The sequence below is a fragment of the Panthera uncia genome (assembly GCF_023721935.1).
Source record: "Panthera uncia isolate 11264 chromosome D3 unlocalized genomic scaffold, Puncia_PCG_1.0 HiC_scaffold_8, whole genome shotgun sequence".
NCBI classification, from domain to species: Eukaryota; Metazoa; Chordata; class Mammalia; order Carnivora; family Felidae; genus Panthera; species Panthera uncia.
The window spans coordinates 82,043,566-82,058,225 of NW_026057586.1; the positions used below are offsets into that span (position 1 = coordinate 82,043,566).

The 14,660-nt window shown below is 43.1% G+C and overlaps 1 protein-coding gene across 6 annotated transcripts in view; it reads left to right on the forward strand.

The window, feature by feature from the left end:
* Positions 1-14,660, forward strand: part of LOC125914568 (small nuclear ribonucleoprotein-associated protein B'-like) — a 55,485-nt gene that overhangs the window by 10,420 nt on the left and 30,405 nt on the right. For 4 of the 6 annotated variants that reach the window (XR_007455340.1, XR_007455342.1, XR_007455341.1 and 1 more), the window contains one exon: positions 13,974-14,068. The exons of the other annotated variants lie outside the window; for them this stretch is intronic. The gene's annotated coding sequence lies outside the window, so the exon portion shown is untranslated. The remainder of the gene's footprint in view (positions 1-13,973; positions 14,069-14,660) is intronic. 6 annotated transcript variants of the gene reach the window in all.

Here is a 14,660-nt window from a genome sequence, read left to right on the forward strand (position 1 = left end):
TTCACTCTGGCTGAGCTGGGGCTTGAGATTCTGTATTTCTAACAAGTACCCGAGTGAGGTCGATGCTGCTGGTTTAAGACCCAACCGTTGACTAGCAGGGTTCGAATGTCCCTCTTCAACCTTGAGAGGCCATTTTCCATGTCTCCGTGTCCCAGGCCCGTGTTCCTGACTTTAGAATAATGCAGCCCTTCAGTGGCACCCCCGTACAATGTCTTATATGTCACTTCAGGCCATGTAACACACATTCATTGAGCACCTATTCGCACTGTGATCAAGCTCTGCTCTAGTTTGGACAAGTCATGAAATCCCTCTGGGCGGTTAGAGACTGGTGGACGACTCATCATCAGAACACAAATGCTTTGCTCCCTTTTATGGAAATGACTAATGCCCAGAGGCCTACTGATCCTCGCACTCCAGGGGGGCTCTTCCTCCAGGTTACATGAAAGTTGTAGTAAACTGATGATGGGCGGGAGAAACCCACGGGACACTGGTTTTCTGTTGCGGTGGTGTCTTTTACATGTATAATTTTATATGTATATATATAATTATATATATGTGTATAATTGTATAATTTTTTAATGTTTATTTTTGAGAGAGAGAGAGCGCACACACACACATGGAAGGTGCAGAGAGCCTGACATGGGGCTCGAGCCCACAAACCGTGAGATCACGACCTAAGCTGACGCCTAACTCACTGAGCCACCCAGGCGCCCTGGTGTCTTCTTTTTTTAACTATGATTCTCAAAATTAAATTCTCCCTATTTTGTTTACTGGTTATAAAAGCAATATTACCTGAATATCCATTAATAGAGGTTTATTCAATTGCATATATATATATATATATATATATCTTAAGTAATAGTGTAGCTGTTGAAAAGAACAAAACGCCTGTTATATGCACTGAAATGAAAGATGCTTGTAGTAGAACAAGTAAAAAATAGTAAGATACCACACATTCCGGATAAAGGAAATTCTTCTCTTAATTAATAATTAATGAAGGATTGCATAACAGAAAGTAAAGGTTTATCATTGACACACAATTTTGTGTTCTTCACATATTTTTATATGCACTTGTAAATGTGTGTTTGTTATGAGATGATCAGGCATGTGCAGACCAGCAGGAGCTACAATTTTTTGGCAGGAAGATGACTTATCATTTACAACCACCGCTGCTCTCCAAGGAAGGTCCTTGATTTGCTGACCAAGGTGGAGGGTGGGTGAGAGGGTGCAGATTGTACCCAGATGCTTTGCTGTGTGTTAGAAAAGGATGAGGCAGCGGAGTGCAGGGAGGGAGGGAGAGAGGGGCCATGGAGGGTTAAGAACAAGAGAAAAAAAGGAAAGTCCTGGGCTAGGGAAAGGGGATGATCTCCAGGAGAGGATGCATGTTGAGGGTGGGAAAGGACTGGACTGATGGTTCGAACCCTGTGTGATGTGTCACTCCCCCTTGTGCCTCCAAAAAGCTTGAGTAAAGTTTGCTTGCAGGCATGTATTTGCTTTGGAGAAGATCTACGCAATTCTGAGTCCTGTTTCAAGACTAGCGCTGGGCAATATCAGAAGTTGCCCAGCATGGCCCAGCCACATCTGAGTTTGTTATGCAATTTTTTTTTCTACAAAAATGGAAATCTAACCCAAGAGAATGAAAACACGTCAACTCAAAAGCTTGTGCATGAATGTTCTTAGCAGCGTGATTTATAATAGCCAAAAAGTAGACACAGCAGGTTAATGGATAAACAAAATGTGATCTGTCCCTATGCTGGAATAGTATTCAGCAATACAAAGGCCTGAGGTACTGACACATGCTACACTGTGCATAAATCTTGAAAACATTACACTAAAGTGAAAGAAGTCAGACAGAAGAGGCCCCATACCATATGACTCCATTTATATGAAATGCCCAGAACAGGCAAATCTCTAGAGACAAAGTAGATTAGCGATTGCTGGGGAGGAAGAGGGTGGTGGGAAGGGATTGGGAGATGAAAGCCAAGGGGTATGGGTTTCTTTTTAGGACAATGAAAATGTCCTACAATCAGCTGTGGTGATAGATGCACAATTCTCTGAACATACTAACAAATGTGAGGTATGCACTTTAAATAGGTGAATTGTATGGCATGTGTGATATACAGTGATAAAACTGTTTCAATAAGGAAGGGAGGAAAGGTGGGAGGGAGGGAGGGAGGGAAGGAAGGAAGGAAGGAAGGAAGGAAGGAAGGAAGGAAGAGGAAGGGAGGAAGGAAGGGAGGAAATGGGAGCCAACCTTCCTTTCTTGTGATAAACCAGTGTCTGTCAAATTGAATGGACATACTGACCACTGAGGACCTTGTTAAAATACAGATTCTGATTTATTAGGTGTGGGGTGGAGCCCGGGATTCTGCATTGCTTAGAAGCTGCCTGGTGATGCAGTTGCTTCCAGCCGGTTGTAGATCTCACTGATGAGTGGGTATAGACACCTCCAGGGCACCCATCACTCAACAGCCCCTGCCTAAGTGATGGACCTAACTACAAGTGAGTGCCATGTGACCCCATCCCCCGGCCACAGCCAGCTGGCTCAGGAATGGACATCTGACCCAAATTGGGCCCAGCGGAGGCTCCTGGGAATTGAGACTGGAACATTAAGCCAGTCATGAGTTATGTTGTCCAGTCTGAGACAGTCATTGTCTGTCTCAGACATTGTCTGTCTGAATATTAAAGTGGGGAAAGCCAGCCTGCAGAGAGAGGAGACGACTGTGGAGAGAAGCAGAAAGGAGCAGTATTCCTGTCTCACTACACTTCCTGTCCCATATCCTTCCCCAAACATCTCTCTTTTGCTTAGAGTGGTATCTCAGAATGCCACCAAGTGGTCACTCGTGTTTTTGTTTTTGTTTGTTTGTTTTTTAGAGAGAGCATGAGTGGGGGAGAAGGGCAAAGGAGGAAAGAGAGAGAGAGAGAGAGAGACTGACTGACTTGTAAGCAGGCTCCACGCTCAGGAGGAAGCCCAAATGCGGGCTCAATCCCACGATCCAGGGATCATGACTTGAGCCGAAATCAAGAGTTGGAGATTCAACTGACTGAGCCACCCAGGCTCAGTCACTGTTTTGTTTTGTTTATTAATTTTTTTAAATTTACATCCAAGTTAGTTAGCATATACTGCAATAATGATTTCAGGAGTAGATTCCAGTGATTCATCCCCTGGGTATAACACCCAGTGCTTATCCCAGCAAGTGTCTTCCTTAGTGCCCCTTAGCAACCCATTCCCCAACCCACAACCCCTCCAGCAACACTCAGTTGTTTTTTTATATTTAAGAGTCTCTTATGTTTTGTCCCCTTCCCTGATTTTATATTATTTTTGCTTCCCTTCCTTTACGTTCATCTGTTTTGTATCTTAAATTCCACATGTGAGTGAAGTCATATATTTGTCTCTCTCTGACCAATTTCGCTTAGCATAATACCATCTAGTTCTATCCATGTTGTTGCAAATGGCAAGATTTCATCCTTTTGATTGCCGAGTAATACTCCAGTGAGAGAGAGAGTGTGTGTGTGTGTGTGTGTGTGTGTGTGGTGTGTGTGTGTGTGGTGTATGCCACATCTTCTTTATCCATCCATCCATCGATGGACATTGGGGCTCTTTCCACACTTTGGCTCTTGTCGACAGTGCTGCTATAAACATTGGGGAGCATGTGTGTCTTCAAAACAATACACCTGTATCCCTTGGATAAATACCTAGTAGTGCAATTGCTGGGTCATAGGGTAGTTCTGTTTTTAACTTTTTGAGGAAACTCCATATTGTTTTCCAGAGTGGCTGCACCAGTTTGCATTCCCACCAGCAGTGCAAAGAGATCCTCTTTCTCCACATCCTCACCAACATCTGTTGTTGCCTGGGTTGTTCATTTTAGCCATTCTGACAGGTGTGGGGTGGTATCTCAGTGTGGTTTCGATTTGTATTTCCCTGATGATGAGTGATGTTGAACATTTTTTCATGTGTCTCTTAGCCAGCTGGATGTCTTCTTTGGAAAAGTTCTATTCATGTCTTCTGTCCATTTCTTCACTGGACTACTTGTTTTTTCGGTGTTGAGTTTGATAAGTTCTTTATAGATTTTGGATGCTAACCCTTTATCTGATATGTCATTTGCAAATATCTTCTCCCATTCCGTCGGTTGCCTTTTAGTTTTGCTCTTTGTTTCCTTTGCTGTGCAGAAGCATTTTATCTTGATGAGGTCCCAATAATTCATTTTTGCTTTTGTTTCCCTTGCCTCTGGAGATGTGTTGAATAAGAAGTTGCTGCGGCTGAGGTCAAAGAGCTTTTTGCCTGCTTTCTCTTCTAGGATTTTGATGGCTTCCTGTCTTACATTAAGGTCTTTCATCCATTTTGAGTTTATTTTTGTGTATGGTGTAAGAAAGTGGTCCAGGTTCGTTCTTCTGCATGTCGCTGTCCAGTTTTCCCAGCACCATTTGCTGAAGAGACTGTCTTTATTCCATTGGATATTCTTTCCTGCTTTGTCAAAGATTAGCTGGCCATACGTTTATGGGTCCATTTCTGGGTTCTCTATTCTGTTCCATTGATCTATATGTCTGTTTTTGTGCCAGTACCATACTGTCTTGATGATTTTAGCTTTGTAATACATCTTAAAGTCTGGGATTGTGATGCCTCCAGCTTTGGTCTTCTTTTCCAGGATTGTTTTAGCTATTCGGTTCTTTTCTGGTTCCATACAAATTTTAGGATTGTTTGTTATAGCTCTGTGAAGAATGCTGGTATTATTTTGATAGGGATTGCATTGAATATGTAGATTGCTTTGGGCAGTATTGACATTTTAACAATATTTGTTCTTCCTATCCAGGAGCATGGAATATTTTTCCTTTTTGTGGTGTCTTCTTCAATTTCTTTCATAAGCTTTGTATAGTTTTCAATGTATAAAATTTTCAACTCTTTGGTTAGATTTATTCCTAGGTATTTTATGGGTTTTGGTGCAATTATGAATGGGATCGATTCCTTAATTTCTCTTTCTGTTGCTTCATTATTGGTGTATAGAGATGCAACCGACTTCTGTACGTTGATTTTATATCCCACGACTTTGCTGAATTCATGGACCAGTTCTAGCAGTTTTTTGGTGGAGTCTTTTGGGTTTTCCATATAGAGTATTTCCATATAGAGTCACCTGAGAAGAGTGTAAGTTTGACTTCCTCCTGGCAGATTTGGATGCCTTTTATTCCTTTTTGTGTCTGATTGCTGAGGCTAGGACTTCCAATACTGTGTTGAATAACAGTGGTGAGAGTGGAAATCCCTGTCATGTTCCTGTCCTTAGGGGGAAAGCTCTGTTTTTCCCCATTGAGGATGATATTAGCGGTGGGTCTTTCATATATGGCTTTTATGGTCTTAAGATATATCTTTCTATCCCTAATTTCTTGAGGGTTTTTATCAAGAAAGGATGCTGTATTTTGTCAAATGCTTTCTCTGCATCTATTGAGAGGATCATGTGGCCCTTGTCCTTTCTTTTATTGATGTGATGAATCACAGTGTTTTGCAGATATTGAACCAGCTCTGCATCCCAGGTATAAATCCCATTTGGTCATGGTGAATAATTCTTTTAATTCTTTTGCTGGATCTGGTTGGCTATTATCTTGTTGAGGATTTTTGCATCCATGTTCATCAGGGAAATTGGTCTGTAGTTTAGTGGGGTGTTTGCCTGGTTTTGGAATCATTTTTTTTAAATGTTTACTTATTTTTGAGAGAGAGAGAGAGAGAGAACACAAGCTAGGGAGGGGCAGAGAGAGATGGAGACACAGAATCCGAAGGAGGCTCTAGGATCTGAGCTGTCAGCGCAGAGCTGGATGCAGGGCTCAGACTGGGCAGTGAGATCACGACCTGTGCCAAAGTTGGAGACTTAACCGACTAAGCCACCCAGGTGCCCCCAAGACACTATTTTTTTTTTTAATGGACATTTAAGTTTGATGTTTTCTGCTGTTACAAATAGTAATAGCATGCTTTTCACTCTTGTCCAGTTATATTCTTGATACATTTTAGCAGTGGATTTCTATACAAGTATGAAAGCACACACTGGTTTGTGTGTGTGTGTGTGTGTGTGTGTGTGTGTGTGTGTGTGTGTTTACCTAAACTTCAAATACATCATAATAAAATTTTACAGTCTGTGAATGGAAAATTCTAGCATTTGCTGAACTTGACTCAGCTGAAATCCTTCAGCCTCTCAGAGTTGGAAGGGACCCTAGCAATCAAGGCCAACCCTGTGCCCGCAGTCCTGCCCTGCATTTCCACAGCATCCCTGCTGGGGCTCCTCAGGCCTTGCTGGAACACTTCCCCTGACCCAGCCTGAACTGTCCCTCGTGCAGCCCTTCCTGCCCATTGTGAGAGGACTCCCACTGGCCTCCTTCTCTGTTTGCTGATGGCATCGTGCTCTCCTTTGGGAGCCACAGAAACATCATCTCTCTCCTAGGACAGCTTTTCAGATGCCTCACTTGGTGGCCTTTTTAAAAAACTATTTTCTGGGGTGCCTGGGTGGCTCAGCCGGTTGAGCGTCTGACCTCAGCTCAGGTCATGATCTCACGGTTTGTGGGTTCGAGCCCCGCATCGGGCTCAGTGCTGACAGCTCAGAGCCCGGAGCCTGCTTCAGATTCTGTGCCTCCCTCTCTCTGTCCCTCCCCCACCTCGAGCTCTGTCTCTCTCTCAAGAATAAATAAACATTAAAAAAAATTTTAAAAAGACATTTTCTTACTGTGGTAAAAAAACGTCTAACATAAAATTTACCATCTTAACCATTTCTAAGAGTGTAGCTTAGTACGTTTAAGTATATTTGCATTGCCATAGAGTCCATCTCCACAACTTTTTCATCTTGCAAAACGGAAACTACACTCATTAAACAGCAACTTCAGTTGGTATGAAGCCCAAATGGAATTCTGAATGGGATTCCGATAAGGCACACTTCCTAAAGAATTGTAGCATCTCCCTTGACAGCTGTGATTCCCACTTTCCAGCTGAGAAATGAAACAGGGATTGCCTCAAATGTAGAGGTATATGACCCTTATAGGTATATGAACTGTTAAGCTTTCCGTTTTTGTCATCATCATCATCATCATCATCATCATCACTAGGTAATAAATAGAACTGCTATGCTTACCCCCACCCCTAGCAATGGCACTGAAGAGAGGAGTCAGTAGGAGTCAGAAATGAGTAAAGGTCTGGTCCTGTCTTGGTCTGTTCTGGCTGCTGTAATAAAATAATAAAATGCCACAGACGAAGTGGCTTACAAACAGTGGAAATTTATTTCTCTCAGTTCTGGAGACTGGAAGTCTGAGATCAGGGGGCCATCATGGTTGGGTGAGGGCCCTCTTGTTCCATAGCTAGTGTGTGAGAGTCTCCAATTAGGCAGAGTAGGTCCAGGAAATGTCACCCGCCTCCCCCAGGATAATCCTGTCCCTCAGATGTTGCCAGTGTTGTCAAAAGCTCCCACGAGCATTGTATCAATGTGTATCCAATTAAATTTCCCAAATAGTACATAACTGAACCGTGGTTATGGAAGACCATATGCAAGGTAAAAATTCAAATGCAATAAAGTAGTAAGAGACAAATGGGCATGCTGCCTGCAACCTACTCATAGAAGGTCCAGTCACAAAGGAAATCTATATAGGAGGTGAGAAGCGGGGGGAGGAGTGACAGCCAAATGGGGAAAATGCTAAATGTGGTTGAATCTGGGTAAAAAGTATATGGGAGCTGGGGCGCATGCCTGGCTGGCTCAGTCAGTTAAATGTCTGCTTTGGCTGAGGTCATGAACTCGTGGTTTTTGAGTTTGAGCCCCACATCACGCTCTTTGCTGACAGCTCAGGGCCTGGAACCTACTTTGGATCCTGTGTCTCCCTCTCACTCTGCCCTTCCCTGCTCACACTCTGTCTCTCTCTCAAAAATAAGTAAACATTAAAAAAAATGTTTTTTAAGTATATGAGAGCTTGTTGTACTATTTTTTAAATTTTTTATTAAAACAATTTTTTTTACATTTATTATTTTTTACATTTGTTTTTGAGAGACAGAGTGAGACAGTGCGTGAGTTGGGGAGGGGCAGAGAGAGAAGGAGACACAGAAACCGAAGCAAGCTCCAGGCTCTGAGCTGTCAGCACAGAGCCCGATGCAGGGCTTGAACCCACGAACCGTGAGATCATGACCTGAGCTGAAGTCGGACGCTCAACTTACTAAGCCACCCAGGCGCCCCTTGTACTATTCCTAAAGCTTCTGTAAATTTGAAACAACTTCAAAATAAAAAGCAAACAAACACAAATCTTTCTGAAGGAAGTTCTGGTCCCTCTCAATAATTATTAAGTGTGACCCCCAGACCAACAGCATCAGCATCACCTGGCACTTAAATATTTCTTCTTGGGACCACAATATTGGGAGCCAGATTTATATTTCACTGATTGATTGATTGATTGATTGATTGATTTTTTAAGTAGGTGCCACACCCAGCGTGGAGCCAACAAGGGGCTTGAACTCACAACCCTGAGATCAAGACCTGAGCTGAAATCAAGGGTCAGACGCTTAATTGACTGAGCCATCCAGGAGCTCCTCACTGTTTTTTTTTACCATGTGTATTTCCTTTTCAAAAAAGGATAATAAAATCAATGTGAATAAGTAAATATCAGTTCCCTTTTACCCCTCACAGAATTGCTGCCCGAGGGCTGGAAGGAACCACCAGGGTTATGAGAAGTGGAGGCCCAGAGGGTATGTGGCTTGCCTGAGTTACCCCAAACAGCTCTGACACTCTGGCTGCTTTATGTATTTGTTTATTTAGGCTGCTTTATTTTCTTAATTGAAGTGAAAGTCACGTAGCATAAAGCGGGCCATTTTAAAGTAAACAATCCTGTGGCGTTTCTTACGTTCACAGTGATGTGCAGCTATCAATCATCACTGTCCAGTTCCCATCTTTATCACCCCAAAAGGAAGCCCCATACCCATTAAGTAGTCACTCCCCAATTCCCAGCCCTTGGCATCCACTAGTCTACTTTCTTTCTCTATGGACTTGCCCATTCTGGGCATGTCATGTATATGGAATCTTACACTATGTGGCCTTCAGTGTCTGGCTTCTTTCTGTCAGCATCATGTTTTTGAGGTTCATCCGCATTGCAGCATGTGTCGGTGCTTTGTTTATTTTCATGATTGAATATATTCCATTACGTGTATAGACCACATTTTGTTTATCCTTTTATCTGTTAATGGACATTTACATCATTGCCACCTTTTGGCTGCTATGAATAGTACCTTTGTCAACATTAACGTATAAGTTTTTGCCGGAGTCCGTGTTTTCAATTATTTGGAGCATGTGACCCTGGCCTCTTGATTCCCTCATTGCATTGCCTGCCAGATGTAGGCCGTGTACAGTTGTAACACCTTCTCTGAAGGACCTCGGCAGGTAGGTCCGTCAGCTCTTGGAGAGGATGGCAGTGTAGTTGTACTTATTACCCACCAGGTGGCGCCTGTACTTAAAAAACGAAAACAAAAAACCCACCTCATCAGCCCAGTTCTCCAGGCTGTGGGAAAAGTTCAAGTTTCTGTACTTTAGTCACCCAGAGGTGGAGCATTTCCTCTTGGGCACTTGGCAAGACTAAAGGCAGGAGCAGCAGCTTTATACCCAATACTCCTGTGACTGATCCATATCCAAATACCCAAAGAGATCAGGTTGTTTCTAACCTGAGAACTTTGTTTTTTGTTCAGACATCTACTTATGGTTCTAATTGGTTCCTGTCAGTAAAAACACACGGAGATAATTAAGTGTCTAGGATGTCAGCATCAACATTATAGACATGTCTTCATAGCTAGCATTTCCTTGTTTTTCATTGGTTTAAAGAGAGGATTCTCTTAAAATTGCAGTGAGTTTGATTCACAGGACTCCAGGGGCAAGAAACTTTGTATTTCTCTCTCTCTTTTTTTCAATTCATTCTTCAAACCGTTCTTGGCAACATTGTTTGAAGTACTAAAAGACTGATGATAACTCCAAGAGAACTTTCCAGTCTCTGGAAGAGACTTCCCCAGTTTTCTCTTGGGGATCTACTCCTCTCTCATTCTTAGCCCAGGTGGACTAGATAGGTTCCACTCCTGGCTACAAGGGTGGACCATTATGACTCAGGTCTAAGTGAATCACCACGTTTCACCCCTTTGGCCACTGTGATTGGTCAGGGGAGGTGTGGGGTGTCACATCAATGGAACCGATCAGCATGAACCTCAGGGTCCTTGCAGGAGGCCTTCAAAAGGGGGCTTTCTCCTAGCCAGTGGGTTTGAGCCTGGCTAGAGTTCTTGAGGGCACTTGGCTCTTCTAAGGATCCAGACTCACCAGAAGTAAAACAGGAATGGCCTGAAAATAAAGCCCATGTGGCAGAGGTAGAGCCAAGAGATGGAAACTTTTCAAACTTTTGTATCAAGCCATGGCAAAACCATGATCCCGGCATTTTGGAATATGGGAGCCATCTTTTTCCACACTGGTTGGAATTTGGTTTCCTGACACTTGTAACTAAAATATTGTTAACTGGTACATTGTATAGAAAACCTTCCCAGAAGTAATCTCACGCTACATCATGAGATTTGGAGTAGGCTGGTCCAAGGTTAGGCACAGGAAAGGCATCACTCTAAATCTTGATTTACGTAAAGAGGAATTTCCTTTAGCTTAGAGAATATTGAAAAGAAGGCATTGTCTTGGTGACTGTCAAATCACAGGGTCGTGTTTCACATCATGGTAGGGATTGCTATTTGCCCCAAATCCATTTTCCTTTTCTTCTTTAGAATTAAAAACTTCAGTTTTAGCTAGGCACACCAATACCCAGTTAAAAGACAATGTGCCTCATCCTTCTTTGCTGCTAGATGTGGCCATGTGTCTAAATTTTGTCCAAAGAGATATACATGGAAGTATTGTGTGCAACCCCTGGGATGTCTCCTTATAGGGAGTAGGGTACCACCTTTCTTTATCCTTTTAACCATCCTGCTACCTGGAATGTTGATGTGATAGCTGGAATGTAAGCAGCCACATCCTCATCCTTGAGGATGAGGGCCATACCATACCATACCATACCATAGGGATGATGGAACATTACAATAGTAAGAGCCCAGGTCCCTTAAAGACTTTGTGGGTTCATTTTACCAGCCCTTCACTGCCTACCTCTGGACTTTTTCTTACCCGAGGGAAAAATTAACTTTTATCCTTGTTTTAACTATTTTTGCCTAACCCACATGTGGACTAGGAACAAATCAAGGAGTTTCGGAAGAGTCAGAACCTTGTAACTCAGTGAAAGAGACACCAAAGTAGCTAAATAAACCTTAGCTTTGCTTCCACAGTTCCTAATCATTGTTCCTTCTAACCTGTAAAAACGAACATTCAAAGTGTGTTTAGTCTGTGGAGAGCGATGCAAGCCCCCAACAGTATAATCCCATGATCTGGGGATGTCTGTCATCCTATTGTGACACTTCACTTTATTGTACCCACTTATTTCATTATCACTGGACTGGAAGCACTGGGGGCCGGTAACGTGCCCAGCTTGCTCACTGCAGAAGCAGTTGCCTCGCACACTACCTGGCCTAGGAAATGTGCTCCTAATGACTTACTAAAACAAGGAAGGGATGAATGGAAAAAAGTAAACTTTAAAAGATTTTAACAAATGGCCAGTGATGACATTTTAGGATGATGGGGGGTTCGTGGGGTCCGGAGCCGATAGCCAAGAAAGAATTCTTGAGACATCTTTGGTGCGAAAAGGTGATTTTATTAAAGCACAGGAACAGGACCCGTGGGCAGGAAGAGCTGCCCCAGGACCTTGAGGAGAGACTGGTTATATACTATGGAGTTGGGGGAGGTAAAGTCCAGGGGAAGTTTCCAATGAGATTTTCATATGCTAAATTAGACTCAGGATCCTGGAGGCCTAGCTGTTGTCAAGCTAAGGCTGTTTTTCCCTCTAGCAAAGCATTAGCAGTAAGACAGTAGGGAGTTCCTGGAGAAACCTTTTGCTCTGCCTGCCTTAAGTATTTGTCAATGGGCTGCAGGTTATAATGAAATTTAATTTTAAACCTGCCATTTCCTTCTGCCTTTGTTTCCCACACCAGCCAGCATACTTTGTGAAAGTGTTGCTGTTAGGCGGATGGCAATCTCAAGGCTCCTCATGCACCTCCCCAGCTTGGCTTAGGCAGTTCTCAAACCTTATTTTAGTTATACCTAAGAAGCAGTGAACCAAAGGTTAGGAATTTGTTCAATCTGAATTTCTGGAGGGACAGCCTTGGAGCTGGTGGGAGCAGTAATCCTGTTTCCCAAAACGAGCTTTGCCCAGCAGTGGTGTTACGGGGATGATTTCAGTTGGTACACGGGCAAGCTTTGTTTTAATGATTACATGTTTGTAAATTATCCAAAACTTGCAAATTTGGCAGGAAGATCAATATAGCCTTTCAACATCCTGCCAAAACCAAGTTTAACAGCCCCACCCGATGATCTTCTGTTCTCTGGACAAAGGTCAGCAAACTATGGCCAGGGGCCAAATCCAGACCTTATGGCCCCCTGCCCTCAAGGTAACAATGGTTTTTTTTCCATTTTTAAAGGCTTGTGAAGGGGGCGCCTGGGTGGCTCAGTCGGTTAAGCCTCCGACTTCAGCTCAGGTCACGATCTCATGGTCCGTGAGTTCGAGCCCCGCATCGGGCTCTGGGCTGATGGCTCAGAGCCTGGAGCCTGCTTCCTATTCTGTGTCTCCCTCTCTCTCTGACCCTCCCCCGTTCATGCTCTGTCTCTGTCTCAAAAATAAATAAACGTTAAAAAAAAATTTTTTTTAAATAAAGGCTTGTGAAGAACAGAAATACACCACCAGCAACAAAAGAATATGTGACAGAGATAGGTCTCCTAACCTTCAAGGTCTAGCATATGTTTATCTGGTCCTCTTACAGAAAAAAGCTTGCTACCTCTGCCCTAAGAGATTATAGCACTTTTTGAACTTGCTCTTTAATAATTGAGAACTCACACTCTATGAAGTGGCCTGTAGATTTATGCAGACGATTTCTAGCTGGTCAAAACAAACCGCTCATGTTTACTTCTTTCTTGCTCTGGAAAACATGACCCAGTTTTGTATCTAACCCAGCAACCTTGCTCTCATATCCCTTTACTAAAAGGCCCACCAACAGCCAGTTCAATGTGAGTTTTGAACCTCCTTCATCTTACTGGTTCCCTCGCTAATTAATGAGTAAAGTTCTGACCTATGTTCATTTTATATTTGTTCAGGAGTCATGTTTTCACCTTTGAAAATCAGACTTTCACATGCCTTTATTATAGCTTAAGGTAAATATTGATCAGAAGGGAGTGGTACTCCCACTTCAAGAAGGCACGTAAATGACAGGGAAATAACCCAGGCTCAACCCTTCAGGAACTGGATCTCTGGCAAGAAGCCTGGAAACCACATAAACTACAGTGTGAGCAGCCTCTAGGCAGCTTTCTCCTTTGCCTGCAGTCAGCAGGGGCCCTTCCTGTCCTTCCTCGAGTCATTACCTTATTACGGTCGGCAACGACCGGTACCTGTATTCTCATCATCTCTTCAGAGTCTTTCGTCACCAGATCCCGCGGAAGTAGAAGTGTGTCTCACACACCGTGCTGTTTGCGTCGCCAGCCGTTAGCACTCCGTGATAAATGCTTATAACGGACAAACGTGTAGTGTGAAGGGGCTGGGCCTTTTCCTCCACCAGGCCCAGCGTAGGCCAACCATCCCCCTGTTCACACTCTGAGAACACCCTCTTCCTGCCATGTCCCTATGTTTAATGCCACCATCCCGGGGTAGATGGAGCACACGTGCCGTGAGGGCAGGGGCAGATGCTTCCGCTGACCAGCCCATCCCAACGCACCGAATGCAGTCCTCAGCCTGGGAGGCCGAAGAGCAGGATGGGAGAACGGGGAGGGGTCCGAGCTTCGCCCTTCACCTCCAGGTTCCTGTGTCATGACACCGTTGTTGGTTAGCATCAAAGCTAAAATGCAGAATCATTTTATTGACAGTGAACCCCACGTCATCTCGAAGCAACAAGAAGTGGAGTGTTACTGCTGACGGTCATAAAATCTTAAGTCTTCTCCTCATGGCACACTTATTTCAGGTATGGACACTTGTGGAATTAGATGTGTGTGTGTGTGTGTAAGTTTACTTGTATTTTCTTATTTTCAATTTAGGGACGTTGTTTTGCTTTCATCTTTTTTATAATGCCTTTGAATCACAGCAGTTAAAAGCAGGGTTTTTTTTATGTGTAGAAATAAGGTGTTTTGGTTTTTTTTTTTTTTGGAAATAAGGTGTTTAAATGTTTTTATCTAAATAAAAGTCAGCTTAAAGAAAAACATACATGATACAGGTATATGCATATATGATAAAAATTATGAAGCACTCTTCAAATAAGTCAACTTAGTCTTCAGTGAATAGGGATCGTTTCCTAAGATGTGGCTTAGCCTGAGTGAAATAAGAGAGGGGTCAGTCATTGTGCTCCACCATTCCTGACGCGGTCTGCAAAAATTATATAGAAGGTGTCTTTTCCTTAGGAGATCATCAGATTTTCCTCAAATTGTTAATCTGTGACGCCAAACATGATCACAAACTTCACAAATTACTACAACTTATTCAGCTTTTTGCTCCCACTCCATTGTTCATCAGGAAATATTTGAATATTAAAATATTCAAATTAATTACTAATTTGCCAG